This window comes from Diabrotica undecimpunctata, chromosome 10 (genome assembly GCF_040954645.1).
Source record: "Diabrotica undecimpunctata isolate CICGRU chromosome 10, icDiaUnde3, whole genome shotgun sequence".
Classification (NCBI taxonomy): domain Eukaryota; kingdom Metazoa; phylum Arthropoda; class Insecta; order Coleoptera; family Chrysomelidae; genus Diabrotica; species Diabrotica undecimpunctata.
Genome location: NC_092812.1, coordinates 34,423,119 through 34,438,358, shown reverse-complemented (window position 1 = coordinate 34,438,358; position 15,240 = coordinate 34,423,119). Strand labels below are relative to the sequence as shown.

The 15,240-nt window shown below is 33.0% G+C and overlaps 1 non-coding gene across 1 annotated transcript; it reads left to right on the top strand.

Moving 5' to 3' along the window:
* The first annotated feature begins 13,818 nt into the window (after nucleotides 1-13,818).
* On the top strand, nucleotides 13,819-13,891 carry TRNAR-CCU (transfer RNA arginine (anticodon CCU)). The gene has a single exon. It is a non-coding gene; the product is annotated as a tRNA-Arg (tRNA).
* Nucleotides 13,892-15,240: the final 1,349 nt, after the last annotated feature.

The window sequence follows — 15,240 nt, the reverse complement described above, 5'->3', positions numbered from 1 at the left end:
CTTTAACAGAAAACAGGAAAAACATATGAACGGGAATATTTATTTAACACGCAATATCCTAAAGTGGCTCTCGATTAAAGAATACAGAGGAAATACCCATCTGTGATATATAAACAAACCTTGGAATGGGTTTATTATCAACTCGTCGACGCAAAAAGGATTAAAATACTTTTTCAGTGTTTTAACATATACGGGGTGATTTCAATATATACCAAAGAATTTAAAAATGCTACACTGTATTCATTGTTTTCAATTTTCTCCAATGACTTCGATTAAGCTTCCTGCAAAAGTCTTATATTAACTAATTTGAATGTACTGCTGTTTCTCGCTATGCCATCCTTTACTTTTGGCTATATTAGCTCTATAGAGTTAAGTTGACAATGATATGGGGGCAAACGAAGTACAGTTATTCTGCGATCTTTAGCTTTTTCTTCGATTACATATTTTTTATACTTTTGTTTGTGTTGTGGAACGATATTCATGAGTTCATTTACGATGTTAATACGATTATGCATAACTATGACACAATTTTGTTGTATGTTACTAACCATCTAATAGAAATATTCTTCAAAAATGTCTGCAGTCTTTTCCTCAGGATAATCTTTGGTTTTTGTTTGAAGTAAATTCTAATAAACCACCATTTACAAAGCCCGTTTCACATCCAATATAACTAATTAATAGTTTACGACCTTTTTTAATAGGTGTAAACGATCTGCTGTAATCTTCTGTCATAAAAACTGTGCTGTCATAAATTTCCAAATCAAGTGTAGAAAAAGAATTGAAACTTCTTGCCGAGGAAGAAAAGAGGACCATCATTACAATAAATGATGAAAAGACAAATTAATAAAAGTATTGTTCTGAAGCTATTATATAAATATAAATTAATAAAAGTAAATAGAGACAAAAATTAATTAAATAAAATAAAGTCTAGTAGAAAAATTATATCTGCATTTATAAAATTGATTAAATAGCATTTTTCATTCGTTATTGCCTAATGTTTTCTAATACCTCATAATGAGTAGATATATTATATTGTTATTCCATTTTTAGATAAACATATATCGTAATGTTTGATCTATTTATATTAGTCACATTGTAGTTTAAAGTCCGGGATTTGATCTAAAGAACAATTTTTAATATACGTGATTCATAAACTCTTATATCTATATACATTCATAATCAAAAAGTTTGTGCATTTTAATTTCAGCACACACCACTGACTTCAAATTAGATGTATTTAACGACATAAATCTAAGATTATGATCTCACGATTGCAAAATGATACTGGCTAGATTTTTGTGTGTAATCAATAACATTTTAGTGAGTTTTTAGTTAGTTGTGAGTTCCACCACAATAGTTTGTAGTTCGTAGAATGTTCTCCCTATAATCACAATGTGGTCAGAAAATCTCAGGTGTTTTAAATTGTCTCCATTAACGTTGATGTCATATATTGACCCATTTTAGGAGTTTAAACATAGTTGGCGATATTACGTCGTCTTGTCGAACTCCTCTCTTAATGGAAATTGGATCTGTATTTTTTTAGTTGTATAAACTATCATAGTGGCGTTTTCATATATACATATATATATATATATATATATATATATATATATATATATATATATATATATATATTATGTACTAGTTGCCTATATCTCGAATCTAATCTACAATTATTAATAGCTTGTTCTATAGCCCACATCTCAATACTGTCAAATGCCTTTTCTCATTCGAAATTTCGTAATTTGTACTGATTTGCTAGCATTAACACTGATCTTCCATTGGTTAAGCCAGTTTGTAATTGATCTAAATGATTTTGTACTTTCTGTGATGCTACATTAGGGTCGATATCCACTGCCAAGATTCCCTGTCATCGGCAAATGTAGCTAAGAAAGTATCATTGCTGGTTGGAATGTCTGCTATAAATATCAGATATAGAAATGGGCCCAAAACGCTACCCTGAGGTACGCCAGATTGTATGATGTGGTAATTTGAGTAGCTGTCTTCAATTTTGACTTGTAAGTAACGGTCAGTAAGATATGATTTTAGTATAAAGTGTAGTTGGTCTATTAGGTGTAATTTCAGTTTGTAGAGGAGACCTTCATGTCATACTCTATCTAATGCCTGTTGTATATCTAGAAACACGCCAGCGCAAAACTTTTTCTCTTCGAGAGTTGTTTTAATTATATTTACCATTCTGTAAAAAGTTTGTTTCTTTAGTTGTAAGTTTGGGTGGTGGTCTTCTCCATATTATGTGTGTAATTAAAGTTATTATTATTGTACTGTGATCTGATGTTAAATCAAAGTTTGACTCTATTGCATTATGGATGTCAGATATCCCTTTTGTTACAGCAAAATCTACCAAATCTGGAATTTTGTTGACATTCGTAGGTCAGTATGTGGGTTCTCCCGTAGATAATTATCTTAAGTTATTTTGTTGGATGATATTCATTAATGCTCGACCTTTAGGCGTGATTAATCTGGAACCTCATGTGGTGTGTTAGGCATTCCAGTCTCGTGCTACTATGAATTTGGATCCAAGAGTTTGTATGAAATCATGATACTCTTCGCTTGAAATTGGATGTCTAGGTGGGCTGTAGATTGATGATCCACCGAGGGAGGTGTTTGTTTCGATTTTAATGATTGCTGCTTGAATTTTTTCCGTAATATAAGGTTGGACTGCACAGTGTTTAATTTTTGATTTAATAATAACGTGCTCTTCCGTCTGGATGGTTTGCATAATACACAGTATGGTAAGGTATCTTAATAACCGTTCTTTGTGTGGCATGGCTTTCAGATATTAATAGAATTTCTATATTATACATTTTTAAAAATAATGATATCTCTAATATATGGTTTGAAATGCCATTAGCATTCCACGACGCAATTGAAAGCTATTTTGTTATTTTGTTAATGACTGTAGTTAATACGGTTAAAATCATGCTATTTTGGTTAAGGAATTGAGAGAACATATTTTTGAATTCGTTTAGGAAATTTAATAGTTTATCTGCTAATTCATTGTTATTTTTGTTATCTTCATTTATGTTTCCAATGGTAGCATCTCTATAACTGATTCTGTTGACATTATGAGCATGATGTTGGATAGGTATATTTACATTGAGATTGTTGACAGAATTTTGAGTGGTGATTTGTTTTTATTTGATCTGACATTTAGTAGTTCACGATAAACAGAACATCCTCTGTAATTAGAAGGATGGTCTCCATTGCAGTTAGTGCAAGTTGCTGGCGTGTTTTTTGGTTTCTTGCAGTCCTTTGTTTTGTGTGATCCAGTGCATTTTACGCAATTCTATGGTTTTGCACAGTACGTTTTAGTGTGACCATATTCTTGACATCGTGTACATTGTGGTATATTTCTTTTAATTCTCGGTGGTTCAACCCTTATTTTACAATCTTGTATATACTGTAGTTCAAATATTTCTTTGTTGTTCGTTTGAGGCTCAAGCTCCACAAAAAATAATGGTAATGGTTCACGGCTCAATCTGTATCTGACATTTGTAACGTTCCTTAACTTATGACTCTTTTTCTGGATTTCCGCTTTTATTTCATCTATCGGGAAAGAGTAATGTAGATCTCGAATAACTGCTCTGTATGCTCTGTTTTCCTTAGGTTGGTATGTATGGTGGACGATATTTTCCTCTCGTACGTGATGTATTAGTTTTCTTTAGGATTCAGGTGTCTTTGGTAAAATTTTTATTGTGTTGTTTGTTAAGGCTTTAGTGAAGTAAGTTCCTACTTCTACTGCTTGAGCTAAATTATCTATCATTTTACTATAGTCATTCACGCCATATATAAAAATTGGAGGGGGTTTTGAGATTGGTGGATTTTTATTCGTATCATTTACGGAGTTTTCCTCTGGAAGTGGCTGAAACCTATTTGAGAATGTAATTGGAGCTTCTTCTTCTCTTGAATCTTGACGTTTAAGCATTTTTCTTTTTGATCTTGTTGTTTGCCATGGGTGTTTATTATTTTGAGAGTCTTCATGTTCTTCATCTGACATCGAATCATATTCATTATGTGTTTCTGGATTATTTTTTAAGTTTAAGTTAGCTTGAGAGTTTGATGCAGAATGATAAAAGTTGGTTTGCTGGGCAACTACAGGCTGTACCCTGATATTGTTGTTGATAATTATCAAAAGTTATCATTTGGTTGACTGTTTGTTGATTTCAGCACAATGGTGGACCTTGAATATTTATTTGACTTACTTGGTAATACGGATGTATTAGATTTGTAGGCTCGTTCTGCATTACAGTTGGAAACTGCACTGTAGGGTACTGAAAATCATTTGATCATGGCCCGTTCCCTGTTGGAAACATTTTCTTTTCACTTAGAGCTCACTTTTATTTTACATTGACTGGATAAGTAAATAAAAATTTATTTATTTACCAATAATCAATTTAAATATACCAAATTTCGAGAAGATTAATAATTAGTTAGCACAATTACAATTATCTTCAGAAAACCGCCAAAAATTAATATTTTTCGGGGAAAATCCCAAAATTCACATTAAGTTTGACAGTTATTTTGACAATTTTCATGTTATTTTAAACACAGAAATTGTACTCGTTTTGTATTCAAGGATTCACTCTTTTTGTCTACGACTTTAAAAATTTTTGATTATGCAAAAGTAGTTCACAAGTACAGATAAAGCCACAAACTTTCACAACGGCGAATTAAAGAATGGATCATGTTTATTACAAAGCAAAATGTAATTGCATCTTGTGTATATTGGTACCTGCCTGATTATCAAAATAATTATTGTGTAACACTTTTGGAGTTTACCTCTCGGTTGTAATCAACTACAGGAAATTTCTGATTGTGAATGAAAAGTTTCTTTAAGTACAAATTAACAGGCTCGTTAATGCTGAATAATTAGTAACATACAAGAAAACAAGTAGGTACCACAAACTTAAAACAGTTTTTTTGAGTATTTGCTTTGGATTCTTTTAATAAAATTCAAGCCATTATTGATCTAAGAGAATTGTTACACTTTTTTTATATCTACTTTTATTTAAAAAGCAACAATCTTACAATAAGTGATGGATTCGACCGTTACTTGATGGAAGTTCAACAATAAAACATGTGAACTTTTTTTTTTTTTATTTAAACAAAAATAACCCTGCATCAACTACTAAGAGTTATTAGCAGGGGGTACAAACACAAATTACAAGTATTCAATTTCTTACAATGTATATAAACTTAAATATATTCTATTAAATATTGTAAAATTTAATGTCTTTCAAATATTTCAGCACTTCGTTGAACTGGCAGCTTAGTAGATCCTTCATGTTGGTAGAGAGGTTATTTTTTCTTCTTTCTTGGGTGTATGTTTTGCATTCTAACAGAATATGTTTCACAGTGATTTGTGTCTTGCAGTTGTGGCAGAAAGGGATAGCTTCTTTATTTATTAAGTGAGTATGGGTTGGTATAGTATTTCCTAATCGTAGTCGAGTTATTATCACTTGTTCACAACGTTTGAGTGGGAGTAGTAAGGTGGTGCTGACAATTTCTATGATATCTTTTAATTTGTTTAGGTTCAGGATTATTCTCAGGAATTCAGTAGATTTTTTTAGGTTTATTATAGAATTTTCTTTGAAGTGAGTTTCTTGTATACACAGTATTAGTGGAGAATATTTTTAAATTAATAGTTTGGGTAATTCGAGGTGAGCGAAATACCCATTTGGGTTCCATTGAAGGATTAGTGATTTACCCATCGGATTTTTCGGTCTCTTCCGTTGAAGGTGTGTAAGTGGGGTTAAGTTTTTTCTTTAATCTGGTAATGTTGTTTTTAAATTTAGAGTTGTGAGAGTAACAATGAATAAAGTTAAGGATATCGGTTAATTCGGAAGGTTCATTTGAGTAGTTCTTTGAGATAGTTTCAGGATGTTTAGCATGAAGGGTATTAACTAGAAAGTCGCATATTTCATTAAAATTTAATATGAATGGGGGTGATCGGTTTTTAATTTTGTCTTTTATCAATTCTAGAGAACAAATAATGTCGTCGTTAGAGGTTTTAGTTTGTTTTTTAGGTTTTTTTAGTTTATGTGTGATAGGAGGAGTAAAGATTTGTGAGTCCGTTTCTGGGTTATTTTGGTCGATGTCAGGTGAGGATGGGATTTGTCTTGTAACTTAAGTAGATACTTGAGTAAGTTGTTTATTAATATTAACTGAAGGTTGTAGAGTTACAGTTTCAGCAGGATTATTAATATTATTTAGATTTGATGATATTGTTTCTTTTGGTAAGGAGGGTTGACTTGCGTTTTCTATAGTTTCAGTTATGCTGGCGTTCGTTTCCATGTTTTGTTGTGTTTCAGGATCTCTATCATCTATCTCAGGTGTAGTATTTGGAGAGGTTTCTGAGGGTACGGTTGAGGAGTTAGCAGTTGTTATGATGGGACAATCTGTATCGTTATGTCCAATAGTCTTGCACTTAGAGCAGTTTAGTCCATCAATAGAGAGGAATAAACGAAAAGTTTTATTGTGGAATACATTGAAGGAGTCAGGAATGGAGGTATTATCAAGGAGCAAAATAAATACTTGCCGTCTGAAGCTTAGGACGTGGCTATATTCGGTTTCTGCCATACCAACTCTTAGGAAAGTCATCTTGGAAACTGCAGTGATGCCTAATTTTTGTAATTCTGTTTCAATGATACTGTTTGGAATTGAAGGACATGCGTTAGAAATTACAAGTCGTTGTGCTGGTGTGATTAATCTTCTTATCTCTATTTCTGACTCATTTATATTAATATATTTGTAGGAATGAAGAAGCATATCGGCTACGTTTTTGGTAGAGAGGTAGATACATATTCTGTTATTTGGAATTCTAGATGCAAACAAGACGTTACGTGGACCAACCAGTGATCCAATCGCTACGATGTAATTGTGGATTTTGATGCCTTCGATACTGCAGAGTACTACTGCTTGGTCCTCTGTTGGGTGTTTGAACGTATTTACTACATTGGAATAAGTATTTTTTGGTGTATTTGAAGTAGAAGTAGTCATGTTGTTAATGGAAGTCATTTTTATTTTGTTTCCCGCGTTGCCGCAGGTCCAGTCCTGTCACCGGCCAAAGAACGGGCGTGGATCAGTTCCGAACGGTTCCAAAAAACCAGTTGATAAAATCAGTAGGTTGAACTTGATTCGAATTGTATAGGTTATATTTACTATTGTAATATCTTATATAAAGGTTTTTTGTTACTCACGTCGGGTTGAATTGATTGGCATTATCACTGCACTATTGTGTGTTGATAGTATTTAAGGATATCAAATTTTTGTTCCGTATTTTACATTTAAAAATTGAAAAATAACAGAGCGGTTTAAAACGTGGTATAATCATGCCACTGTCAGGGCCTTCCTCATGTGAACTTTTGTTTTTCCAACTACAGTTATTTCAAAAGTGACTGTAGGTGCATAGTAAAAATCCATCACTTGAGAAAGGCACTTTGTCTAAACAGCTGTACTGATCATAAATGATAATTAATTTTGTGGAAGTGTTGGAAACGAAAGTTTTAAGTATATTATTATTAAAATATTACAAAAGTTGTTATAAACTTTAACTGAATGACAACTAATCGAAAACTTAATTACTACTATTATTTGAAGTGTCAACTTTCTGTCTCATATAAATATAATATATTTTCTGACGTTCCAGAACGTATTTTTGCTTGTTTTCGACGGTGCTTCAAATATTGGAGGAATTTGGTAATCATGTTCTCAACACAGCGGAGCGTTTAAGTGAAAGTTTTTTTTCCTAATCCAAAATAGTTCAAATTCGAGAAATGTACTATCCCATGCATCGCTCAGAAAGCAGCGTTTGCTTGTTCGCCCGTGAAAGCTGTGGGTAATTCTGAGTTTTGCTGTATATTGGCATTCCTTGTTACTCTCGAGACCCAATACCTGCCATTTAAGCTCCAAAACAGTATAAATCAATAGAAAAAGTCTTCTAGTATAGTCGCCAACAAGTTATTGTAGAAAACTTTATCTCATTTGTAGAAAAGTCATTTGTCTTTGAGTGGTGTCATTAAGTTTCGAGAGGTATCTACCATAAATAAATAATCCAAAACAAAGGACTATTTACTATTGGTTATATCTGCTACTTGCTTTTTTTAGTAACCCCATTAAGTAGAAACGACTTCTTAAGGACATGCAGATAAACAATTGTCAACAGAACCTTCTTCTTATCGTCCGATAAGCTTTTTACCATTGATGTCCAAGATATTTGAAAGACTCCTGCTAAATATAATAAGTGAAACTGTATCACTCGAAAACATAATACCCGAACATCAATTTGGTTTCCGTCAAAAATATTCAACAGTACAACAGTGTCATAGACTAGTAAATAAAATTAAGAAAAGTTTGGAAGAAAAGAGTGTGTCTCAGTATTTCTCGATATTCAGCAGGCTTTTGATAAAGTCTGGCACAACGGTTTGCTATATAAATTAAAATCTTTACTGCCTAGCCATATGTACCTTATCCTGAAGTCCTATATTATCGAACGTTCGTTTCAAGTAAAAATCAATAATGATTTCTCAACCTATCACTCAATCCAATCCAGAGTTCCTCAGGGAAGTGTCCTCGGTCCCTTCCTGTACCGAATTTTACTGCTGATATACCTATTACAGATGAGGTCACAGTGGCGACTTTTGCCGATGATACAGCCGTTTTAGTTTCTTCAAACAAAGACCCAGATATAGCATCTGAAAAGCTGCAAAATTTATTTTTTATTTAAAATTATAAAAACAGTGCGTATGATAGCTAACGTCTCTTGGCATGTGAGCAATGCAACCATCCACAATGCTCTAGGAGCACCAACCGTAAAATATGTTATATCACTTCACGCCAACAATGCCAAAATTCTTAATTCAAAGCACCACAGCAAAATTATCAGTAGATTATATCAGCCACCAATGGAGGAACAAAGACTGAAGAGGACTTGGCCAGAAGACCTGGTTACATACGTGAAAATGGACAACTGTCGTTGAACGGTACCCAAATCACATTTATCAATTACTCAATATACTGTTTATGAGTAGATTGTAGATATGCATTTAAAAATGAAGAAAGATAATAAATTCTACAATAATTTGGTGGCGATTGTACATTTTTTAGATGTATCAAGTTTTTAAAATTATATTTTCGTCTTTCATCTTTTATAAGATGACATTGTGTATTGAAACTAATAATAAAAAGGCGAAAGCCACCAAAAAAAATTTAACAAAAAACGCTTTTCGAGGTTGCTTTTGTAGGGGTGAAAAGGAGTTTATTTTACCTTGACCCTCACGCCATAATCCTGGAATAAGTCCTCCATTTTCCTCAGAATTGAAAGAACCTGGTGGCGAATAAGTTGACCTGGATACTTTACTTTTTCTCAGGTAATTATGAAGTAGGTCGCAGGTCATAGTAATTAATGAGGCCTTTTCTGGTTCAAGCAGAATAGGTTTTCGGAAAACTCTAAATACCGACGACATAATGGCAAAGAGAAAAGACATTTTCCACTATGCGTCTGCCCCTTACTTGAACACCTGTATATGGCTTCCTAATATTAGGATTAAGAGCAAATGCATCATCGACCACTATAACATATGGCATATATTCGCTTAAAGGCATTAAGGGTTTTGCAGGAGGTAAATGCAGTTGGTTTATGTTCAATTTCTTAAATAGGACTGTATTGCGAAAAACTCCACCATCGCTAATTCGTCCCTGGCATCCTATGTCCGCAAATGTGAATAAATAATTGGCATTTACAAGTGCAAATAGAACAATACTGAATGTTCCTTTGTAATTATAATACTTTGTTGCACTGTTTTTTGGTGCTTGTATTAATACATGTTTCCCATCCATTGCACCTACGCAATGCGGGAAATTCCACCTTTGTTCAAAATCTGCAGCTTTTTCTATCCATTGTTGTTCAATTTCGGGAATCTAAAAAGAAATAATAAACCATCGTAAAAATAAACAAACTACTGATAAATTTACATATTATTTATTTTATCTTTTCAGGAGACTACAAATGAAGGCTCTGAAGACGAGACTGTTTTAGAACCTATTGAGAACGAAGATGAACTATCACATTCACCTTCTGCTTCTAGTGCTATTCAAAATCAGGATGATATAAAAGGTGGAGATAAAACACCGTCCACACCAGTTGTCATAAAAACGGCTAGAGGAAAAAAAAAGAAAAGTAACTCTAAGAGAGCAAGTACAACATCAAATTGATTAAGCCCCTAAAAATTTTAAAGGCAAATGTTGATTGCAAGCCGGAAAAGGATGATTTACAATTATTCGTTTAACTGCTTCTCACCAAATTGAGGGCAATGGATGGTAACACTCAAGAATTAGCCATGCATGCGATAGATAACATGATGTTTCGGTTGAGAAATTCCAACCTTCAAAGGTCAATTCTGCAGAATAATATAGGGCAACAAACATCAGCTCATACATCACAATCACATTCACATCAATCTCAACCTTCCCCATACTCTTAGCAGATGTCGCCATATTCTTAACATTCTCTACCTTCTCCAATGTCTGAACCAACTACATATGCTCAAAACTTTGGTGACTCTACACAATGGCAAATTCAAGCACATGATCCACGCTATGATGGGTCAGCCCAATCAACTTTAAACAATCAAAAAAACGATTCATACAATACCTGTTAAAACTAGGTTATTCGAACTACGTTGTAATAAAAAATAGATGTTATAACTAAAATAATATACATACCTTTATTTCATCCCTTAGTTCTTGATTTAAAGCTTTACATATTTCTTGAACACAATTTGCAACAGTTTGTCTGGAACATTTGAAGAAGAATCCCAAACTTCTATAACTATCACCTGTAGCTAAAATCGTAACGTAATCGCCAGTCTTTGATCGATTGGTACACTCATCCTCATATTCGTAACCTGTTTTTGAATGTAAGGTCCAACTTTTGTCAATACTTTTCAAAATATCCGGAATGCTCCTTTAAAAATTCTGATAACATGTGGGACCCACTGTATCTGCATTTACAACGGATGTAATTAAGGTTAGGTACACAATTTGAAAGTCTTATTTTTTTACTTACCTCTGCCGACCTCTTATATACGATACCACCCACCACCTCTTCTTTTTGCGTTTTTTCATTTTATTTTGTAATGTAATTCCCGCATAAATAATGCACAAGCTAGCAGACTCAATAACTTGTTGTCTAGCGTCCATGGCCGTTGTTGCAGCACTGATTTTGGTTCCGCATTGGAAAGGCGAACTAAATGCATCACATATCTGTACGAACCACATACCATTTTGACACACCTAGTTTGCACAATTGCAAGCCAATGCGAACCACACGCCGTGTAACTGCGCCTTAACTCCTTCGATCGGGATAGGATATCGTGTTGGAGTTCTTGTACCCAGGACTTCCACACGACAAGCACTTTGCTGATAGTTGTGCCCCTATCGCGCATCAGAGTGCTATAGGGGGAAAAGAAATGGTCTGTCGAATTGGGGCGCGGACCCGAGTGTCATTTTTAAGGGGTGTACAAGTCTCACAGACTGGGTTAAATTAAATTGCTTGCATTGTGTATTAGAATTGTGTTTCAACAATGGTTTCAATTATTCTTCCTAGTAATAGACTAACAGTGAATCTTATTATCTAATTTCTAAAGTTAAATGATTGCCGGTCAATTTCAATGAGATATTTAAAAAAAAATGGCAAAGGTTAATTATTTTTAACACGAAGTATATTAAACTAACAGTTCACATTTGCAACGTTAGTTTTATTACATAATAATTTCAGTACCAAAAATTGCTTTTGCTCAATGCAAGATATAATTCGCGTGTATTTGACTTTGCTCTCTTGAATAGGTTTGCACACAATCTATCATTAAAAACTACCTTGTATTTTTCTTTCGGGTATGTGCTAGATATACAATTACATTGTTTTTAATAATAATTTAAATTTATTCGAAATGGTCAAGCGGTGTTGTAATTATTTATTATGCATCTTCATTTGAAGGTGATTGACGTTTGCGATCTTTGCCTGGCCTGGTAACAAATTTATTTTATCAATCATAATATTCCTTTGACAATAAATATCAATTTAGTCAGATAGTCAAAGGTACTTTTAATAACAACGGTAATTAAACAACAATACATATAAAATTTCGATTCATTAATAACCTCGTCACCATCAGTCTGATATTAATGTTGCTATGTAACAACAATAACAAAGAACATCTTAGGGATATCCGGCGCGTTTTTCATCATTTACATATATGCATAAGACCGACGAGAATCGAATACAAAATTATAATTTTTCCATTTTTCTCAGAACATGCATTCCAACAAAATAAACACACACCACAATAGGCATATGAATTATTTCTTGTTAATTTTAATGATTCCCAGTTCAGGGGCGGCACAAATATATAGGTATACCACGGAGTATTATTTAATTATAATTCTTCAATATGATACTCTATTTTTTGCCTAAGATATTCCAAATCCGCTACAGGAGTTTTAAAAATCGATTTTTTTAAATGTGGTCACAGAAACAAATCACAGAGAGTCAAATCAGACGATCGAGGGGGAATATAATAGGAGTATTTAAACTTATGGCTCTATTGCCGAAAAAGTCCATAATAAAATTCAAATTTCGCATCGTTGTATGAATTTGAGCCCCGCCTTAAAATTTCTTGACGATATCTTTCAGCATCTACAATCACTTTGAAAAATATGGGTCCTATAATACGTCGCTTGTTTATAGCAGCCCAAACTCCAAGTTTCTGTGGATATAAAGGCATTTCAATAAAATAATGCCGGTTATCTGGACTCCATATCCTCTATATTCTCAGAATTTCTGTACCCACAAAGATGAAACCAACATTCGTCAGTAAAAAAGGTTTTGCCTAATAAAGACATCATCATTATTATTGAGATTTGGGGTGATTTTATGGAAAGCTTGGAAAGATCTACCTGTTAATGTAAATGCCGAATGGATGTATGTGGTTGATTTACAATAACTGTTCTGAGCAAATGATCAGTTCGATGTTTTCCTTATCGGTTGGAGTACACCCATTCTCCGTTAATTCTTTGGCCATTTCTAAAATACATTTCGCGCATAGATCGCTTTTGTTCATCAAGATAGACTTTTACAAAAAAAATCACAAACTGGAGTTGCACCCCAGGATAAAAAAAGACAAATAATACAGTTGACGACAAAAATACTAAGATATCAAAAAGAGGCCAACCAGGAAAATACTTCAGCTTGACCATCTTTATCCCGGTGGGCGTCCAATAACCGAAGCAAAATAAAGATCTTTTGGAATTCCTTTCATTTTTACCTCCAATATCTCATTGATTTACACAAGCACCAGAACAATAAGATCCGCTATACATCCAGAAGAACAGTTCACGAGGAAGACTAAGTATTTTTGTTACTTTATGCTTTATTAAAGCTAAATTTCAACATTCATATTATTTAATTGTATTGTACTCTAGGTCTAATCCACATTCCTATCATAATTTTTAAGGTCCCTCTGGTGCAAAAGTAAAAAAAGCTAAAATTTTTATTTTTTTGTATATACTGCACGATCTTGAAAGTTTTTTTTTACTAGTTAATGATTTGAAAACCTTTTGACAACATATTTTTTTTTATAGAATTTCAAAAAAACGCCTATATTCTTGGTTTATGCAAATCCATCATATCATATCTTATATATTACCTATTCTTTAAAAATTATTATATTATATAAATAATTATAATCTACTAAAACAGGAAATTTGTTTATATTCCACATTAAAATATATAAATACCAAGCCCCTGTGGCCTAATGGATAAGGCATCGGCCTCCTAAGCCGGGGATTGTGGGTTCGAGTCCCACCAGGGGTAAATTACTTTTTTATTTTTTTTATGCTTTTTATGAATAAAAAATGTTTTTATGTGTATTTTGAGTAGATTTTATTCATATAAAAAATTCATTATTGTAAGGCGATTGTGGTTTATTGTGTATTTACAAAAATTCTTACCAGGTAATAAACTTTTTTAATATATATATATATATATATATATATATATATATATATATATATATATATATATATAACACATGGAACAGATTAGTATTTTCATTTTTCCATAACATATTTTTTGATAATAAATATTTATATTGATATAACTAATTTGTTTAAAATATATTTGTAATTTTTTTGAACCAAGAAAAGTTATTGTAAAAATAATAAGCAAAATGCAAGAAAAATGAACACGTGTAGTTTTTATTGTCAAATAAAAAACTAATTTTTTTTGTAAAATTTATTGTTATAATATATTATTTATAACTATAATACATAAGTATTTAAATTACCATCGTAGCACAACCTTTTCTACTAATAATAATAACAAATAATAAAGAATTAGCATTAATTAGAATTAACATCAGAGTTCATACGAAGAGTAAAACAGCTGCTCCGCTCTCTTAATAGTAAAAATTTGTTTAAGGCATTAAACACCTACGCATTTTCCGCGCTTAGCTACTCATTTGGGATTATTAAGTGGACTAAAATGGATATAGAAACTCTTCAGCGAAAAGTACGAACACACCTCACAAAGGCACAAAAAAAACCATCCTCGAAGTGCAGTAGAAAGAACGACATTGTCGCGGTATTTAGGAGGACGAGGACTTATTGATATAAGCTAGCAATTAGAAAAACAGATTACTAATTTACGAACTAATTTTCAGGTGCAGACGAAGAGATCTACTCCTCATTACGCGATTTGTGCAGTAGATGACACAACACCGATCAAACTGAGGGAACAAGAAATGCACATAAACCATCTTACTAATAACGAAAAAATGCGCATCTGGATGGGTAAACCTCTGCACGGGCGACATCCGAATGAAGTCAGTCAAGACTATGTCGACAATATAGCGTCAAACTATTGGCTGACATCAGGAAAGATGTTCCCTGAAACAGAAGGTTCATTACTCGCCATTCAGGATCAGGTTATACCAACCAAAAATTACCTGAAATATCTCGTCAAAGACCCTCATTTCCAAAACGACAAATGCCGATAAGGATGCCAAGCCCAAGAAACTATCGAACATCTTACAGGGAGCTGCCAGGCATTTGCTGCAACTGAATATAAGGAACAACATGACTCAGTAGGCAGTAGGGAAGATCCTCCATTAAGAGATAGCTTTTAAACTGGGACTTCTACAAACCAACCATCTCCCATATTAT